Source organism: Brachyhypopomus gauderio, chromosome 6, assembly GCF_052324685.1.
Source record: "Brachyhypopomus gauderio isolate BG-103 chromosome 6, BGAUD_0.2, whole genome shotgun sequence".
Lineage (NCBI taxonomy): Eukaryota > Metazoa > Chordata > Actinopteri > Gymnotiformes > Hypopomidae > Brachyhypopomus > Brachyhypopomus gauderio.
Window position 1 is genome coordinate 3,532,163 of NC_135216.1, and position 18,945 is coordinate 3,551,107.

General features: G+C 41.9%; 1 long non-coding RNA gene across 1 annotated transcript in view; it reads left to right on the forward strand.

The window, feature by feature from the left end:
• LOC143516508 (uncharacterized) overlaps positions 1-7,380 on the forward strand; it is a 27,961-nt gene extending 20,581 nt beyond the window's left edge. The window contains exon 4 of the long non-coding RNA XR_013131719.1: positions 6,999-7,380. This is a non-coding gene — a long non-coding RNA (uncharacterized LOC143516508). The remainder of the gene's footprint in view (positions 1-6,998) is intronic.
• Positions 7,381-18,945: the final 11,565 nt, after the last annotated feature.

The window sequence follows — 18,945 nt, forward strand, 5'->3', positions numbered from 1 at the left end:
CGGGCTCTCTATGCTTGTGGATTGCGCGAACACACGGGGGAAGATGCGCAACCAATTTTAATAAGCGTCCCGTGTTCCAATTAATAACCGGATTGTGCAATTTTAACCAGGGGAGACCTAACGTGACTGAGTGACATGTAAAGGGGAGGATGTAGAAACTGATCTTCTCCTGTTGACCTTGAACATAAAGTGTGACAGGAGTTGGTGTTCTTCCTGGGGGGAGCGGCCTCGCCCATCTCCATGGGCTCTGCTGGTGGGGTCTCACTCTGCGGCTCTGACACGGGAGCCTGCGGGGTGATGGATGGTGAAGCACCTCCTCTCCTTTCCTGGAGAAGCCTGTCAAAAGTTATGGCTAGTCACACCACCTGATTAAAGTTCGGCTCCTCAGGGCGACAGGAGATTTTGGACAGGAGAGTAGCAAGCAGTCAACAGAAGGAGGAGCGGCTACTGCTCAGAGGTTGGCTGCAAATTTATAGGCTTAGCTGAATTTTTTTCACAGACAAACTGATTCAAGAGTCAAGCAAGGTAAGATTTTTTGCTGGCATTCAAATTAGCAAAAGCTAGCAAGCCTTTCTCCAAAGTTTTTGAAAGAATGTATGGTAGAGACTGCAGATCTCTTGTGTCTCGAGAAAGGCAAGTTTTGTTGGGTAATAATATGTTTTGAATGTTGAAAGTGTTCCATTGATCTTTTTCCAGTAAATGTTGATTTTATTTACTTTGCACCTTCAATTGAAATTTATTAAAAAAGTACATTAAATTGCGTGTCCAAACGTTCCTGACCCGGCCCCTCTGTCAAATTTTAGAACCCATTGTGTCCCACAAGTCAAAAAGTTTGCTCACCCCTGAGTTGTCATAGATGGCTTTCAAAGTGTGAATACTATTGAAATGCATTAAGTAATATATCCTGAAAAACCAATTCTTCTTTATTCCTAAGTGATGTGCCTGTAGAAAAAGCACACACTTTTCCATGTCTATTGATATGTAATTTAGCTTTTTCTATCTTTGCCATGGTGTGACGGGCAGGGGTGAGCAACTAAAAGGGAGCGATCACGCCAAGTCTCAGGGAAAAAGGATGGTTTAATAGAAAGTGTGCAAACCAAAAACCCGTGCAAAAACCTCCAAATTAAGGATATAATGACCAGCGGTCAACTGGTACAAAGACAAGACATATATAGGCAGACAAACTACCCTCAGGTGAGACGGATCACGGGCTCCGCCCACCTGAGGGATGCACATGACGTCACAAAACAACAACAACAACAGCCGCTGTGGACGGAGGCGGCCGGTAGGGGGCCGCCTCACCGTGACACATGGTTCTGTATCTTAGTTGTTGCATTGCTTTTGTTTCCAACTGGAGGGCAATGCCTTAACTTTGATTATGCATAGGCATGACGGTTAGTCCCTCCCTTCTCGCAAGGCCCTTACAAACACTCTGTAACCTAGTAAGAAAAGTTAGTTGAAGTGGATGTAGTAATTTGGAGTTGGAAAGAAGCCAAAACATCACTACAAGAAATGTGCCTGGATTTCCACAAAAACGTCAACCGCAATGTGATGGACAGGGAGTGCAAAATAAAATGGAAGCGATCACGCCAAGTCTCAGGGAAAAAGGTGGTTTTAATGCATAAAGTGCGCAAAGCAAAAACCTGTGACGAGATCCAATTGAAGGATACAATGACCAGCAGTCAACTGGTACAAATACAAGACATATAGACAAACAAATGACTGTCAGGTGGTGAGGATCATAGGCCCCGCCCACCTGAGGGACAAACACAACACAGATTTCACTTCCATATGTCCCCACTATAAAGGGGTGTACTGTACACACCAAGTCCAAGTGAAAATCCAATATCGATACAACACTCCCACTTTACACTTGGCATTGCTTTTTTTTCGAAACTCATCACATGGCAGAAATTTTGGAAGTTTAAATGAAAATCCAATATTGTTAAATCCATTTATTTACATTTACATTTTACATTTACATTTACATTTTATTGCAACTCCTAACAACATTCTTACATTAAAACCTTCAACAATCAGATTTAGCATCAAACACCCTATTAAAAAGCTCACTGACATTTACATTATATTATATTGCATTGTAATAATAGTGTACCTTAAGACTTAAAGCCATTGTAAGGGCTACTGTATTTTCAGTGAAAAATATTTGGAAGTCTAAGTGGAATTTCAATATTGATTTTCCACTGGACTGAATGAAGGGGCAGAGATTTGGGCTTTCTCTATATATAGCCCTTCACTCTTGAACTTTGAACACACCTGAACTTTCAGCTTGACAACTTGCTTTGTATTCAACCTGTGCAACCTGACATGTTCAGCAGTTTAACACTGCACCTTCAAAGGCTCAAAGCCTTTGTAAAAGGCTTAAGCATTTCCAAAGCCCTTTTTTAAGGCTTGTTGCCTTGTATTGTGGGTACTCGTTTATACTGTATTATATTATTGTTATATTATTACAATCAGTTGTGAAAGTCCCTGTGAGAATCCAATAGATATAACACTCTAACATTACACTTGGCATCAGTAATATGGATTGCAAACAAAAAAGTGGGGCTTCAAAACGAAAAGCCAAAAAAATAGGGAGGCAAGGCAGGCAGATTTTTTTTTTAATGTGCCTTTGATTTCTAACTTTTTTTTGACAAGCCTCAACATTCAAATATTGATAATGTCATCAGTAGCCTGAGTTGCAGCAATAAAGAGACCACCACTGGTTTCATCATACTGGAGCCCTCACAGACCCAATCAAGTGTAGACCCGGCCTGTCAGGCTCAGGCCTCAGGCCCATGCTCAGACCAGGCATCACCTGAGAAAGTCTTGTCAAATCAGGAGGGGTACACTGAGACCAGTATCATATTAGGAGCTAGGGGCTCAAACTCCTGGTTTGAAACGGTTAATGACCCTGCTTTATGGCCAAGTGCCATTACTGAATAGGCCAAGTCGATTCTGGTTAATAGAGGAGCAGCTGCTTTTCAAAATCGAAGTGAAAAGTACCCTGGCTCAAGTAGGGATAGGACCATGGGGGGCATCACTAGGAGTTTCACAAACAGTGTTGTATAAAGTATTAGAGACCCATACTTGAGTAAAAGTACAAGTACTCATTGACTTGAGTAGAAGTTGAAGTATTCTTTAAAAACTTTACCTAAGTATAAGTACAGAAGTATTCAGCATTTTTTGTACTTAAGTATTGCAAGTAGTTTATTCTAAAATTTATTACTCAAGTACTGAAAGTAAAAATTACAAGTATTATGTTTTGAATTAATTAAAGAAAGCTGTCAAAGTTTGATTATCAATTGTTTTTATATATCACTTACAAATCAAAGATGTCAAAAACCACAAATACAAGTGCTCTGTAAGTACCAACAAGCAACTTAAAAAACTGGGCTTAACACTTCGTGTTAACAGATAACATATGTCCCGCTACATCGTAGGTTTGACACAGAATTACAAGTTCGCCTTATTTTAGCTGAGAAAACGAGGTGTATTTTGGAAGCTAAATCCGTCTGTCGGATTCTAAGGGTGAGCCTACTGCCCTGCGTTTACCCTCAATAAATGCCCTTACCCTATAAAAACACTACATTATAAAAATGGGCACATTATTAGTCAGCATGAAAAGAGACACGGCTTATTGTTGCTAAAAACACAACTCAGCGTGACGTCGCCTTTATGATTGCCAGCTAATGTTAAGTGAATACTGCAGCACCTCATGAACATAATTAGGTTAGTTAGCTAAGATATCTAACCTAACTAGTGCTTACTGACAGCTAAAGCTGTAGTGTTTTCTGTGTGTTATATTTATAACTTACATTGATGTGTTTTTACAGTTCGAAGGTGAATTTTTGAAGGCCAATATTTCACACTCTTTAGGGAGGCAGAGATGGCACTTCATCCTATAGGAATTTACTTTCATTCCAGCAAATGCAAACATTGTCTCTAGGTAGGGCCAGGGTGGTCTCCTTCCTCACCCTCACAATCACTCGATGTTGAAGGTGTGGAAGGTGCCAATATATGTACATTTAAACGCCAACAATCTTATTATGCAGCACTTATGCTGCTCTTCTGCTGTTACCAAACATGGTACCATCTCTTTTAATGAGATAAAAAGCTAATTATTTGGAATAATTTCGAGTATATGTGTATTTGTATAAATATGTAAGTTAAACTGAAGGTGCATGAATTCCACCTTGTAACTTCGCATGCACAAAAATCGAGAGGCGCGCGACTCCAACACGCATGGGCGGAGCCACCGCGATTGCGTCATTTTTGCCGCGCGGACCCTTGCGCCAGTAACGACGTGTCAAGTGAACCTAGATTACGAAGCTCAAGTGTTCAGTGAAGGCAGCAGTAGAGTAAACGAGACGCGACCGGAGCATGCGCAGTTTTCATAAGACAGCCTGATCGCTTGACCCGGTGACAGCGCCAGCTGAAGCTGAAGCCCTCCCAAATGAGATTTAATTTACGAAAAATAAATTTGCTTTACTGCAGAAATATTGATCATTTAATGAACACAGAAAGGTCAGATTTTGGCAAGACAAAAGTTTTGTCGCCCACATGAAGGTGAAAATCTAACAAATAATTCACTTCATACAAATATATGCTTCATAACACTGGTGAATTACATTGTGGTGCTATTAGAGCCATATTTAATACGGAGTGTCTATTTGCACCCGGGTACAAGTAGCATTTGCCACACAGCGAGGCTATTTTCACCCCTTAATTTAAAAAAAAGAAAGCGAACCCATCTGCGCATGTCTACCAATGAATGCGCGGGAGCGAAAAGGCGCAAATTCAAAGGAACCGAAACGGAGACAGTAGGAAATGGTAAGCAGAATTTGGTTAATAGTTATGTATAAAGGTCCATCACTCAATTTAACTTTACATTTTAAGATATATATTTAAGAAATAGTGTGAGAATTATTATCCAACGAACACTGATATATTTTTGAGCTAATAGGAGCATAATAGTGGCGAACGTAAAGTGTTACCGGGTGGGGGGTGTAAAATGGACACAGCGAGGAAAAAAAAGACAGATTTCAAGTGTGCAGAAACCGTCTAAATCAGGGGTACTCAACTGGCGGACCGCGGTCCGGATCCGGACCCGAACGCAGTCCTGTCCGGACCCAATCTCATTCCTGATTAACTGGATACGGACCAAAACAAAACCGTAACATTTATTTCAGGGCTATTGAAAAAACACTCCGTCACGAGTGTACGTTTGCCACCCCGCTCAACAACTTACGTTCGCGCCCCCCCCCCCCACCTTCACGAGTGTACGAGGGTCAGCGCGGCGAAAATAACGTAATCGCTGAGGCTTCGCGTGTGCGCGAGTGCCTCGCGCGCTGTCGGTTCGCGAGGTCGTGCACCTCTCGAATTTTGTAACTTCGCGCCGCGCTTCAGCGCAATGAACAAAGTCACGTTTTCAGGGTTCATACACCTTTATAAGGTGGAGTTCAAGCACTTGTACGTCACTTTCAAGGTCCATTTCAATATTTCCCAGCATGTTAAACATAATTAAGTTAAATATTTATACATATACTCGAAATAATTCGCTTTTTATCACATTATTTAATGGTTGTTTATTTTAAAAACGCCCAATCTTCACGTCTTCACGTTCTCATGTTTCGTCCTGGAATTACAAGAGGCTCGTATTTGTTAACCTAATACAAGAGAACTATTCAGTCAGACATATTTGTTGTGAAACCAAGTAGTTACAATTTCAAGCATTATAAAGTACTTTAACCTAAATTCCAGCACTTTTCAAACCTGAAACACATAGCAACATTAAAATTGGTCAGGTAAATGTCCATTCCACTGTTTTGAGGGGTGTTTCTACCACATATCGTTTCGGACAAAACACCACAACCCCCCCCCCCCCCCCCCCCCCCGGACCTCAGGTCAAAGGTATCTGCCAAAATTGGACCGCGGACAAATTTAGTTGAGTACGCCTGGTCTAAATGGTCGTTTGAACTAACCTAGTGAAAACCGGGACATTAAATGATTTTTATTTTTTGCCGGGACCGAATATTAAAAAGAAGGAAAACCGGGACAAACCGGGACAGGTGGCAACACTAACTGGCGCTACAGAGCTTGGAGGCGGACACAAACGCTGAGGAGAGCGAGATTTATTAAGAGGAATGATCATGATCAAAGTCGTTCAAACAGGCAGGGGTCATAACGGGCGTGCCATCCAGGTTTGACAAATAAACAGGCATGACGATACTAAGAATTAAACTAAGACACCGAACGAACACTTCAAACCAAACACGGGGTAAACGCATACAAACTAGAAAATCAGGCTACAGAAAACACAGACGACTGAGCAACGAAATGAGTAGAACTCACAGACCAGGAAGCGTAGAACACTGAACAAAGAGCATGAATAACAAGAGCACAACACGACCAAAGAGCATGAATAACAAGAGCACAACACGACCAAAGAGCATGAATAACAAGAGCACAACACGACCAAAGAGCATGAATAACAAGAGCACAACACGACCAAAGAGCATGAATAACAAGAGCACAAACTAACCAAATAGAACAAAACAACCAATAACCGATAAGTGAAACACTGGGACTATAAATACACAGAACTAAACTAGACACACAGGTGAAGACACTGATGACACGGGCGTGTCAGACGAGGGGAAACCATGGAGACAGACACACAGGGAACAACACAGACACGAGGACAGGAACCCGAAGTGACAGAGAGGAGGGCTTAGCCCTACGTGACAGTCGCATTGCTATCTTACAAAAACAATTTTGTCCAGTCTATTTTTTGAGTTTTGTGTAAAATTATATAATTTTGTCTTTTTGTTCTCTATTTTTGTGTTGTTTCAGTACACACAAAGGACATGAATGTGTATAACAAAAGATGTACAGTCCTTTTGAATTAAGGTTTTTGCATGACAGAGTCAATATGCCAGACTTATAATGTAATGACTATTTTATATAAGCTAATATTTGTGTTTTCTCCCAAGAAGGAAGAAAAGCTAAAGAACATTTGTGAAGGATACTCCTTCGACAGTTGTGAGGAATTCCAGAGAGCACTGAGATTATGGAGTGAAGAGGGCTACCATCCAATGCACAAAATTAACATTTATTTAAACATGATGTCAATAATAAAAACCCCAATTTATTTCTTTAAAAAATGTACAAACCATCCAGAAAAAATGAATTAAAAAGTCAAATCTGTCTTCTGCATTCTGTGAAATTAAATAAAATTAAAGAGGCTGATAATGTACTGGCAGGAAGAATATTTGTATACATCATACTGTAACGCTGGCGACTGGGTGAAGGACGAGACACAGAATCCTGTTCGCTACAGACGTTACTTTATTTGTCTTTACACATATAGCGCAGACAGTGCACGTTTAACACTCGTATAGAGACACGTAGACTCAAACAACGACGAGCACAAGACACTGCGCGAACGCACATTAAATAGACAAACTACATAAACCCCACATGATGACGAGACGAGCCACAGGTAAAACGAATTATCACAGGACGCAACCGCACCCACGGAGATCCACTGACGCAGACGACGTAAACACACACCCAAAGGGAGGGGTCGGGGACCATAACGTGACACATACAATGTGGTGTACATATCAGGGTGCTACAGACAGATATTAACTTGTGTTACATTTTGTTTTAACATTATTTATCACTGGCAGTGTATATTGCATGTAGTATTTACCATGTGATTACTGCCATTAGCGGTAAGCGACTTAGGATAATTAAATTGCTATTTAAATTATAAGCATGGTAAAGAAAAAGACTCACAAGTGAAAAACAAAATTCAAACAGGTCTACCCCATAACCCCAAATAAAAGTATCTTCACTTCTTGTAAAATAATTTGTAAGTAAAATGGAACACAAAAAAATAGTACTAATCTTTGATAAATCAAAATGTTGGGTGCAAATAGTACACATTGCTACGTATAGCCGGGTGCAAATAGCACACACTGCTGCATATACCCGGGTGCAAATAGCACACACTGCTATGTACACCCGGGTGCAAATAGCACACACTGCTGCATATACTCGGGTGCAAATAACACATACTGCTGCATATACCCCGGTGCAAATAGCATCTGCCTATTTAATATTTTGTGTGACTTCCATGAGCTTGAAGGACCGCATCCATGAGGTTCAACAATAATTCATACAATATGAATTGCAGTCTTACATGCCTCCCAGAGTTCATCAATATTCTTTGGTTTTGTCTTCCAAGCTTCCTCTTTCATCCTACCCCAAACATGCTCAATGATGTTCATGTCTGGTGACTGGGCTGGCCAGTCCTGGAGCACCTAGATCTGTTACTGTTACATTTAATTTCATCTAATTTATTTTTCTTTCTTATAGATATCCAAATCACTGTTGTACACTGTGCGATCCTACATGCGACGAAATTTTGTTCTGCGTATACCCGTGTACAATGAATGACAATAAAGATTGTCTAAGTCTAAGGATGGTTAGCCATACACGGAGGAAGAGAACAATGAGTTATATCTCATTCTTTGTAAGCAAGCCTGTGATGGGCAGGGTGAGCGAAATAAAATAGAAGCGATCATGCCAAGTCTCAGGGAAAAAGGATGGTTTAATAGAAAAGTGCGCAAACCAAAAACCCGTGACATGATCCAAATGATCAGATATAATGATCAGATGTCAACTGGTACAAAGACAAGAAGACATATATAGACAAACAAACTGTCAGGGCTGGCTCGGATGCCACACCATCTACCTCCAAAGGGGCACCCGAGACAGCCCTAGACTAAATCGACGCAATCAGCAATGATCCGTCTCACCTGTTGCCATGGCTTCTTAAGGAAGCTTGTGGAGACGGATCATTGCTGATTTGTTTTGGTTATGGCAGTACGACTTCAGCCCTTCTCTGCTTTCTCTGCCGTTGTGCTGTTTTGTGAGGTGTCTTGTCACCTTCCTCTCTCTCTTGTATCTCTTGCTACTCCTGTCACTTATTCGAGTTTCTATCTCCTGCGCCGCTACCTGGCCTATCTCAAGTTTTCCTCCATCTGTTTCTCTTCCTATCTGTTATTCATTTATTTTGGGAAGGTTTTGTTTTGTTGTGACGTTTTTGCCTGTAGCCAGATTCTTCCCCCGGTGTTCTTATTTCGGTTTTACATAGAGAGTTTTTTCCGCATCTTTTTAGTTGCCTTTGTTATTTTTTTCCACCCTCTCGCTACGAGTTTTGCTTTTCATGCATGAGTTTTCCACATCGTTTTTGTTTCTGTTTTCAATTAAAATTATATCTCGGCAGTGTGACGGGCAGGGTGAGCAACTTAAAAAGGAAGCGATCACGCCAAGTCTCAGGGAAAGAGGATGGTTTAATAGAAAGTGTGCAAACCAAAAACCCGTGCATTGTTCCAAATGTAGGAAATAATAACCAGCAGTCAACTGGTACAAAGACAAGACATATATAGACGAACAAACGACCCTCAGGTGAGACGGATTGTAACGGGGCTCGCGCCCCGGAGCGAGGAGAAGGACACAATCGCTGAGAAGAGCGAGATTTATTGAAGGGAATACCAGAATCGTCGTCGCTGAGCCAGGCAGGGTCAATAACGGGAGGGCAGTCCGAAAAGCAAGCATATACGGGCATGATAACGCAGGAGACGTAAACCAGACAGGGAGTAACAGAAAGCAGGAACAACCGGGCAACAAGCAAACAACACTAGAACGTAACACGAACAACCAAGAGAGAATCAAACATCCAGACATCCAATACAGTCAAAACACCAGACAAAGGACAAGGGAGACTCAGGGGTTTATATACTTGGGACAGAAAACGAAGGACAGGTGTGAACGATAATACAGGGGCGTGGTAACAAACGAGGAATCACGAAGACAAACGAGCTGGGCGGGATGAACAGGCAGGGAACACGGACATAAGGGAACCCAGAGTGGCAGCTACGAGAGGGGGCGTTGCCCTACGTGACACGGATCACGGGTCCCGCCCACCTGAGGGACGAACATCATGTGACCAAAAACAGGACCGCTGCCGCTGTAAACGGGGGCGACCAGCAGGGGGCCCCCCCACAACGTGACAGGCAGTTTTGATTGAAAAGTGTACATTTTCTATACAAGATTCTAATTTACACTGACATTACATTTCTACATTTTGCCAGTATGTAGCCTTTGTGCAGCATTCATCATCATAGTCATAACTGTTGTTTAAAATTACATAATTCAACAGCAACACAATTAAAGAATGTCAAATATGGGATGAACTAACGACACATGACGTTGTGTCTCAATCTGAAAGGTCTATATGGTAGTTTGCATATCATAACAATAATTTTTCAAGGACTATCACTGGTGGCACACTAATTGACTCTGCTGGCTTTACAAGAGGCCAACCAAAGGCTATACTTCACCACACTGGTTTAACGAGAAGCCCTCTGTTTAACAGAAGCTTCCAAGGAAAGGTCATGATATGTTTTCTGTTGTAAAGGCTTCATGATGCATCTGAGTCAAATGTTTCTCCTTAAGACACACACACACACACACACACACACACACATTTATTCAACATTCCCACTGTAACAGATGCTGAGGTTCATTGCTCATAACTACTTGTGCATACACACATGTGTAATTCCATGGTCATAATATGCATTTCCAGAGTTAACAAAGGTTAATAGAAATTCTCTTTAATAAACTTGATTCATTTTATGAAAGTTTTGTAATAGCATATTCCATATATATTTGCTGTTCATTGGTATTAGCAATTTTAACAAAGGTCTTAAAGTAAAGCACAGGATAGACATTTTCCATATTTTCTTGATTTCTGACCCCTTATGTCAAGATCTCCTCAAAGAATTCTGATACATGAACAGATTTCATTGTCATGCTTCCTCATTTTCCACAAAATCATCATGCTACAGGCCAGAACACTGTGAACACCTGTCTCACCCTGGTGTTTCATACTAAAACAGGTGTATAGTGCTGCTGATTTGTCAACTATTATAAATATTTGATAATTGTTCATAAGAACATTGGCTTCCATTTTCTTTCTACTGACAATCCTACAAGAAATTCATTTGGAAAAAATAGAACCGTGCATTGGTTTTTGCATGCATGAACTTATGTGTGGCCTTTGAGTTTGTCACACTACTTCGTTTATGACTTATTGTACATTACTGAATGACCATGTTCATCCATGTTACGTTGGAAACTGAACCAAACAAACCTGGTGCAAGATGTCAAATGTGCTATTTAGGGAATTGTGACAATGCAGACCAATGCAGAATTTCCCTCTTAGCAACTGAATACAAATATAGGCCTCAGAAACAATTATGCTGTCCTGTCTTAAGGAGCAGGAAATGTAAAAGCGCCTGTCTGTCCGGTGATCGGTATGCAAGTGTGTGAGTCATGGACACAGCGATAACCAAAACAAATCCAGTGATGCCATTAGCTGTTATGGACATTTTTTTGTGCATTGAAGTATAAAGCCTCTGATTTAAGTCAAAGACAGATGCAGACTGCTCTGTCAAATGATAAACTTAAAATTTTCAAAAATTACAGTAACAGTTCAACCAACATTTACGCATGTGTGTCAAATAACAAATACAAACTAACATCTGGTGATTAACCTAATGAAATTTATGTTACCTTATGAAATTACTGGCCATTTTAACACCTGTTAGTCACAGGAGTGTCTTTGGTTAAACAAGTTTTTAATATTTCAATGATGAACATGGGAGAGTTACTAAATAAATCTCTATACAGTATCTAAATATAACATGAAAAATTATAAATCTCAGAACGTTGAATATTTTGACTTGTTTTTCATGTGTTATAGCAATATGTTCCATCTTCCCAAGCAGAGATGTGGCCATGGCAGTAGTCACTGAAGGTCACAGATCTGTACTAGTCCCAGAAGACTTCCTTTTTCCTGTTTTGCAGCTAGTGCCCTCTAAGGAGAACGTGGCACTCTTTTATGGACATATGCTTCCTCCTTTTGTTTTGGAGCATGCACCAGGAATAGAGATGAATGCACACATTTTGGAAATCGGATCCACTAGGTCCTCCAAGGTAGCACTGACATATGTGAACAGCCCAGCTACATTGTTGTGCCTGATAAATGTCAAGCTTGATGTGGACTAGGTTGATGTTAATGTGGTGTTCAGGGTAGTCCTAACAACCATATAATACCCTGCCATGTGCTCACTGACTTATCAGAGATTAAACGAGAGTAGGTGCTAAAAATGGTTGTTGTTAAAAATAAATGAAAGGAATGTACCATGTAATGGTAAATGTAATTGTCCTTTGTTTTAGGGCACCCCTTACATTAGGGCAATAAGCAAAGCAATGTAGTTTTCAACATACTTACTATGTAGCCTTTTCTTTTCATTAACAGATTTGTCTTTGCAAATGATGAAGAGCTACTGAGGTGGTACAGAATTTTAAAGTACGCAATACTGCCACCTACTGTCAAAGTTAAAACTTTTTATTTTCTGACTAGAGAATGCGCCATGGTTTAAATTTAGGTATAAATAATGCATTTCATGAAGTCTCATGTAGCGGCAGCTCCTTCTCATTTTGCTTGACACCAAACTCAAAATGTCAAATAAAACATATAAAACATTAACAGTCTAAGATGTAAATTTCGCTAATTGTTGAGGTCTTAACTGGTCGGTCGGTCAGAAAACTATATCACCTCCACCCGACTGTGTAAAACAGAAAGAAAAACTGCATTTTCTCTTACTCAAAAACATTCCACCTACTGGACAAACACATGAACTTTCAAACAAAGTAATCTTGAGCAAATACCTTTCTCATCATGGCTCTTACATCTCATGAACAATTTAAGTATTATTTCACACATAAAAGCCCCATTAGCTTTTGTATTTAAGCCTGCTGTTTGTTTGTGAGGTTTTGTTGTTGTTTACTGTTCCTAATTTCATTGCATGTACATAGAACTGAGTGCATGTGTCACGTTGAGGACCCCGGCCCCTCCCTTTTGGGCGTGTGTCAACGTTGTCCACGTGCTTTGTCTGCGTCAGTGGAATTCCGTGGTGAAGGCTATGTCGTGTGAATAATGTGTCTCACCTGTGAATCGTCTCGTAATCACGTGGGGCTAATGTGGTTTGTCTATTTAATGTGCGCTCGCGCAGTGTCCTGTGCTCGTCGTTGTCTATGTCTGCACGTTGTGCTGAATGTGTCAAGTGTTTATCGTGCGCTATTGCGCAATACACATCTTCATTAAACATGACATTTGCTGCCATCGAGGGATTCTGTGTCTCGTCCTTCGCGCTGCACCCACCGTCACAGCATGCAAAGCTGTCAAATCATCTTATCATGTTTAACTTGAATCTGATGTTTCAATTAAGTCCAAATTGTTTCATGGTTATACTGAAAATATGAATGTCAGTAAGTTTGGAATATATCATGTGTAATATATTTATATATGCTGTTAAAAATATTTTATTACTACATAAAAGGAAGAAAGATCATGCATTGTTTGCTTGTGGCAAGTAATATTTGCAAGCACCAACGATGTTCTGTATGTATTATCCTGAAAAACCATAATACAAATCTTAACACTGCATGGAAAAATTTAAATGAACTTCTAAAAGGACTTCTTAAAAAGGCTTATTTGAATTACACCTAGAAATGGGGGGGGGGGGGGGGGGGGGGGAGTGGCATTGTTATAACCTGGCTGGTATCCAGCCACATCACACATAACACAATTGCCAAACACATCACTCACCCGCGCTACTCATCCCTTTCACCCACTCATTTAATTATCTCTCACACCAGCTCCTCATTTATTTGTCTGCTATTTAAACCCCACAGTGTAGACCTTGATAAGACACATGTGCAACACACAACATAGATAGTGAAGTGAACAATGTCTCTTACACACACAAATGTATATGGAAACACAGAACAGCCCAAGGGAAGAGTGTGGGTGGCATTACAGTCAAAGTCAGCTTTACTGGTCACCACACATGTTGGATGAAGAATTACATTTGTCACATTGATTTTTTTAAATACTATCCTGTACAGGTGTAGTGTATGTGTAGTAGTATAACTATCAATCAATCAATCAAATTTTATTTATATAGCGCTTTTTACAACAGTTGTTGTCACAAAGCAGCTTTACAAGTGCCGAGTCCTAGCCCCCAGTGAGCAAGCCAAGGGCGACAGTGGCAAGAAAAAACTCCCTAGTTTTTGCATGAGGAAGAAACCTTGAGAGGAACCAAGACTCAGGGGGGGAACCCATCCTCCTCTGGCCGACTGATGTGTCACTGTTCCCCATCAAAGTGGTACTCCTTGATAGTGTAAATAGTAGCCATGTGTGTCTGTATATTTGCTCCGGTATAGAGTGTGTTTCTATGTGCCTGTCTTTTTTTTTTTTTGTGGTGTTAGGTTGTTTTTGTGAGAAAGTTGAGTATTATACTGTCACGGTGAGGCGGCCCCCTACCGGCCGCCTCTGTCCACAGCGGCTGTTGTTGTTATTGTCTGGCGACGTCATGTGCGTCCCTCAGGTGGGCGGAGCCCGTGATCCGTCTCACCTGAGGGTCGTTTGTTTGCCTATATATGTCTTGTCTTTGTACCAGTTGACCGCTGGTCATTATATCCTTAATTTGGATCTATTGCACGGGTTTTAGGTTTGCACACTTTATATTAAACCACCCTTTTTCCCTGAGACTTGGCGTGATCGCTTCCTTTTTGTTGCTCACACCTGCCCGTCACAGAATGACCAGCCACCCTTCGGAAGCCGCCGAGTCTCTTTTACTTTCTCCTTCGTTCGTGGTCATGTCTCGTGGTAAGTGTTTGTCTACGTGGTGTTTTGTTTGAAGAGCTCCGCCGTGCTTTTGTGTTTTGTGTGTGTGTGTGTATGTGTGTAGCACGGCGAGGACCAGGGCAGTCTGCCCTGGGAAAGCCCTTCGTGTCCGTTGTGTGTTGAGAGAGTTCCGCCGTGCGTTTGTTTGTGTGTGGCCGGTGAGGACCAGGGTGTCTGCCTGGGAAAACTCTCGTGTGTGTGTGTGTGTGATAAGTGTGTACGGGTAACGGACCGGAGGATCAGTGTGCGTGCGCGTCGTTATGTGTTTAGTGTTTAATGTGTGTGACGCGGTCGCCGCTCGTCACGGTCGCCTCGCTCCCCGTGTGTCTTGTGTTTAATGTGGGGAGCGACTGCAACTCTGAGCGGCGCGTCACTATTGTGTTTATGTAGAGCACGCACGTTTTGAACCCGTTCGTTTACTGTTTGTACACCGTTTTTTGTTTGTCTAGTATTTGCGTGTGTGTTTTGTCCTAGCGTGTTGTCTAATGTTTACATGTAATTCCACGCATGCTCCTCCCCTTAAATGTGTGTTTGGGGGGGGACCGGCTGTGGTCCCGTGCCATGGGGTGTGGCACGGAGGGCGTCTCTCCCAAGGGAGGCCCTGAATAGGGTAAGGCGCGTTTGTGTTTCCTGTTTGTATATGTGTGCGTGTGTGTGTGTGTGTGTGTGTGTGTGAGGTTGTGTTCTTTGTGCAGGTGCTTCTCCTTGGCAGTGTTCCTGGACCTTGTGGGGGTCTCCACCTGGCAGGAGCCCCCTTGTGTTGTGGGGTGACCGGAGCCCGGTCGTGAAGAGCCCCTCCCTAGAGGGCTGGGGCCCCCGGATGTTTGGGGACCATGGGGCTCCGGTCTGAAAAGCTCCTGCTGGGGATGGAGATCCTCCCTCCTGCCCGGGGTGACCAGTAGGCCCTTGGGGCTGCTCCCTAGCCCGCGTCGGGGGTGCTCTGGGCCTCGGTCTCTGGCGCTCCTGGGTTGGGTGGAGGAGTCCACCTTGAGATGAGAGGCCCCGGGAGGGGTTGGCTCCCCAGGAGGCTGGGGTGACCCCTAGCAGAAGGCAGGGGTCAGCTCTGGGAGGAGGTAGGTCCAGGAGGTGAAGTAGCTACGCCTTGGAGAGGTAGCCTGCACACCCACACACACACGAGGGACGAGAGAGGAGCCGTAGCCCCTCGTCCCCACACCCATGGGGCTTACCAGCTGAATGCCGGTTAGGGCGTGAGGGCCCGGTGACCGACTGGGGCGTGGTTTTGTGTTGTTAACGGCCCGGTCGGTCCAGGGTCCCGCCCGGGGAGGCGAGTTGAGTAATGTTTTGTGTTTTATGTTTCAGCTCCCGGACGGCAGGAGGTGTGTTCCTGCCTGTCTCTGCCTTCCTGCCCCTTCATGTTTTGTGTGCAGCCGCTGTGTGCCACACACCCAGAGGAGGGGAGTGCGGCTTGGTGGGGGGGTCTGTCACGGTGAGGCGGCCCCCTACCGGCCGCCTCTGTCCACAGCGGCTGTTGTTGTTATTGTCTGGCGACGTCATGTGCGTCCCTCAGGTGGGCGGAGCCCGTGATCCGTCTCACCTGAGGGTCGTTTGTTTGCCTATATATGTCTTGTCTTTGTACCAGTTGACCGCTGGTCATTATATCCTTAATTTGGATCTATTGCACGGGTTTTAGGTTTGCACACTTTATATTAAACCACCCTTTTTCCCTGAGACTTGGCGTGATCGCTTCCTTTTTGTTGCTCACACCTGCCCGTCACATATACACTTTAAATAAAGGTTAAAATATAGCTTAGGTTAAAGGTAAAAAAAAAGGAGACTTGGGAAAGTCAAGGGGTTAATGGACATATTATAGCCAAGGGAGCTCAGCAGAATACCAGGAGCCACCTGTGAGATTAGGATGCAACACTTTGGCCACAAGCACGGAACACACACACACACACACACACACACACACACACACACACACACTATACACATATTGTGGAGTAAAATTAATTGGGAACAGCCGGTAGCAGAAGCACAGGAGGTTTTCATCTAAAGACATAGGATCTCATGTTAAGTGAAATAAGAAGTAAGTAATAAAAGTGACATGGATAACGAGATGTGAAATAGAGTGAGCATCCTAGGAAGTGGCGAGACCTCTCGTCGTCTGATGAGGTGGAGAGTACAGCTGGGTTAAGAGGAAGGTGAAAAAGAATGAAGAGGAGATGGGCAAGAGTAAGAAGCAGAGTGCAGAGACAAGGTGATGACAAAAAGTTGAACAGGTACAAACATACCAGCATTGATGGAGGCAGGCACGATGAGGCAAGTATCATTGGTACACACACAGACGTTTAATCGACAACGTTTTAAGTACACAAGAATAATGGCTACAAGAAGCTCTCGCTCTGCTGGCCCCGTGCCTTTACCCATCGTCTTGTCCATATTCGTTTCTTTTTCTTCTTTCTTTTCTCACTACAAATCAGCGCAGCGACAACTCGGCTTGGTTATTTTTTGACGTCCATTTAGGAAATGACCTTTCATCTACGTGGTGTTGGTGGTTCTCGCGAGAGTTTCGTTTTCGAGTTCTCGTGTTTTTGGACGGCAGCCAGATGAGTCGGCGATTTCCCAGTCGTTTAATTCATGAGTCCGCGTCGCCAATCAGTCATGTAGTGTGAAAGCCACAACAACTGAAAGACTTGCAATTACAGCACAACTATAAGCGGGGTCCCTCCTGTCCTCAGGTTCAACCCTCCATCACACGCAGTGCAAAAATTATATATATATATATATATATATATATATATATATATATATATATATATATATATATACTTCCTATATATATATATATATAGAGGAAGTTAGTTATTTTGTAGGGGTGTGACGATACACTCAGCTCACGAGACGAGACATGATTGGGTTCACGAGATCGAAAGATTTTAATAATAATAATAATAATAATAATCTTTATACATGCAACTCCCCAGCAGGCATTTCAACGTTGAATCGACGTTGAATCAACGTCGAAAGTGATGGTTGAATCAACGTTGGATTTTGTGTCGATTTTGAAAGGTGAATCAACGTTGATATGCCAACGTCGTTTCAACGTCATACATTCAACCTTGAATAAACCATAAAATTCACGTTCATGATGCTCAAAATTGCATGGGAGAGAGGATAAAAACAACTGTATGCCATAATGAAAAAAGAACAATTTTATTATTTTTTAGTCTTTCATTTTACTCGGAGTACCACCACACAACCTCAGTCATGGCCTCAAGTCTGGGACTCGAACCCAGGACCCTCCGGTCTCAAGACCAGTTCCCTAACCGCCAGGCCACGACTACGCTGCAAACTCTCTTTAAACCTGTTGATTTGTCATTGCGAAGTTTTGTTTCTGCCTCAAAACATTTAAAGCTGTTTAATTGCCTGATGTTGTCTTCCTGGTTAATACCTGCCTGTTTTTGACGACGTTTTTGGACGAATAATAAAAAAAAAAATTATATTATTATTATTATTATTATTATTACTACTAATAATAATAATAATAATTAATATCTCTTTCAAAACCCTCAGCCAATGCCAAAGTGTTGTTTGTACTTTTTTATTGTATGTGTTTTTTGAACTTGAACAAAGGCAGGTTGAAGATATTACGTTGATTCACTGTTAATAGTTCAACGTTTGCGCAACCATTTAACATTAAACGTTGATTCACCGTTAATAGTTCAATGTTTGCGCAACCATTTAACATTAAACGTTGATTCACCGTTAATAGTTCAACGTTTGCGCAACCATTTAACATTAAACGTTGGTTCAACGTTGTTTCAACGTTGAAACAACAACAGACAGTATTTCAACTATATTTCAACCACATTTCAACGTTGAAGGTCGGTCGTGTGCCAGCTGGGTCAAAGTGCTTTACAGTATAAATAAAAAGAAACATTAAAAGGAGATAAGACAAAAAGAAAATGTTAAAAGAAATTAAAAATAAAAATATTATAATAACATAAATAGTAAAGTAAATAAGATGGTAATAAAAAAGTAAAGTAAATAAGATAAAACTATTAAACAAACACAATAAAATAATGAAATAAAGTGACAAATTATAAAATAATAGACAACATAATGTAATAAAGTAAATAAGATTGAGA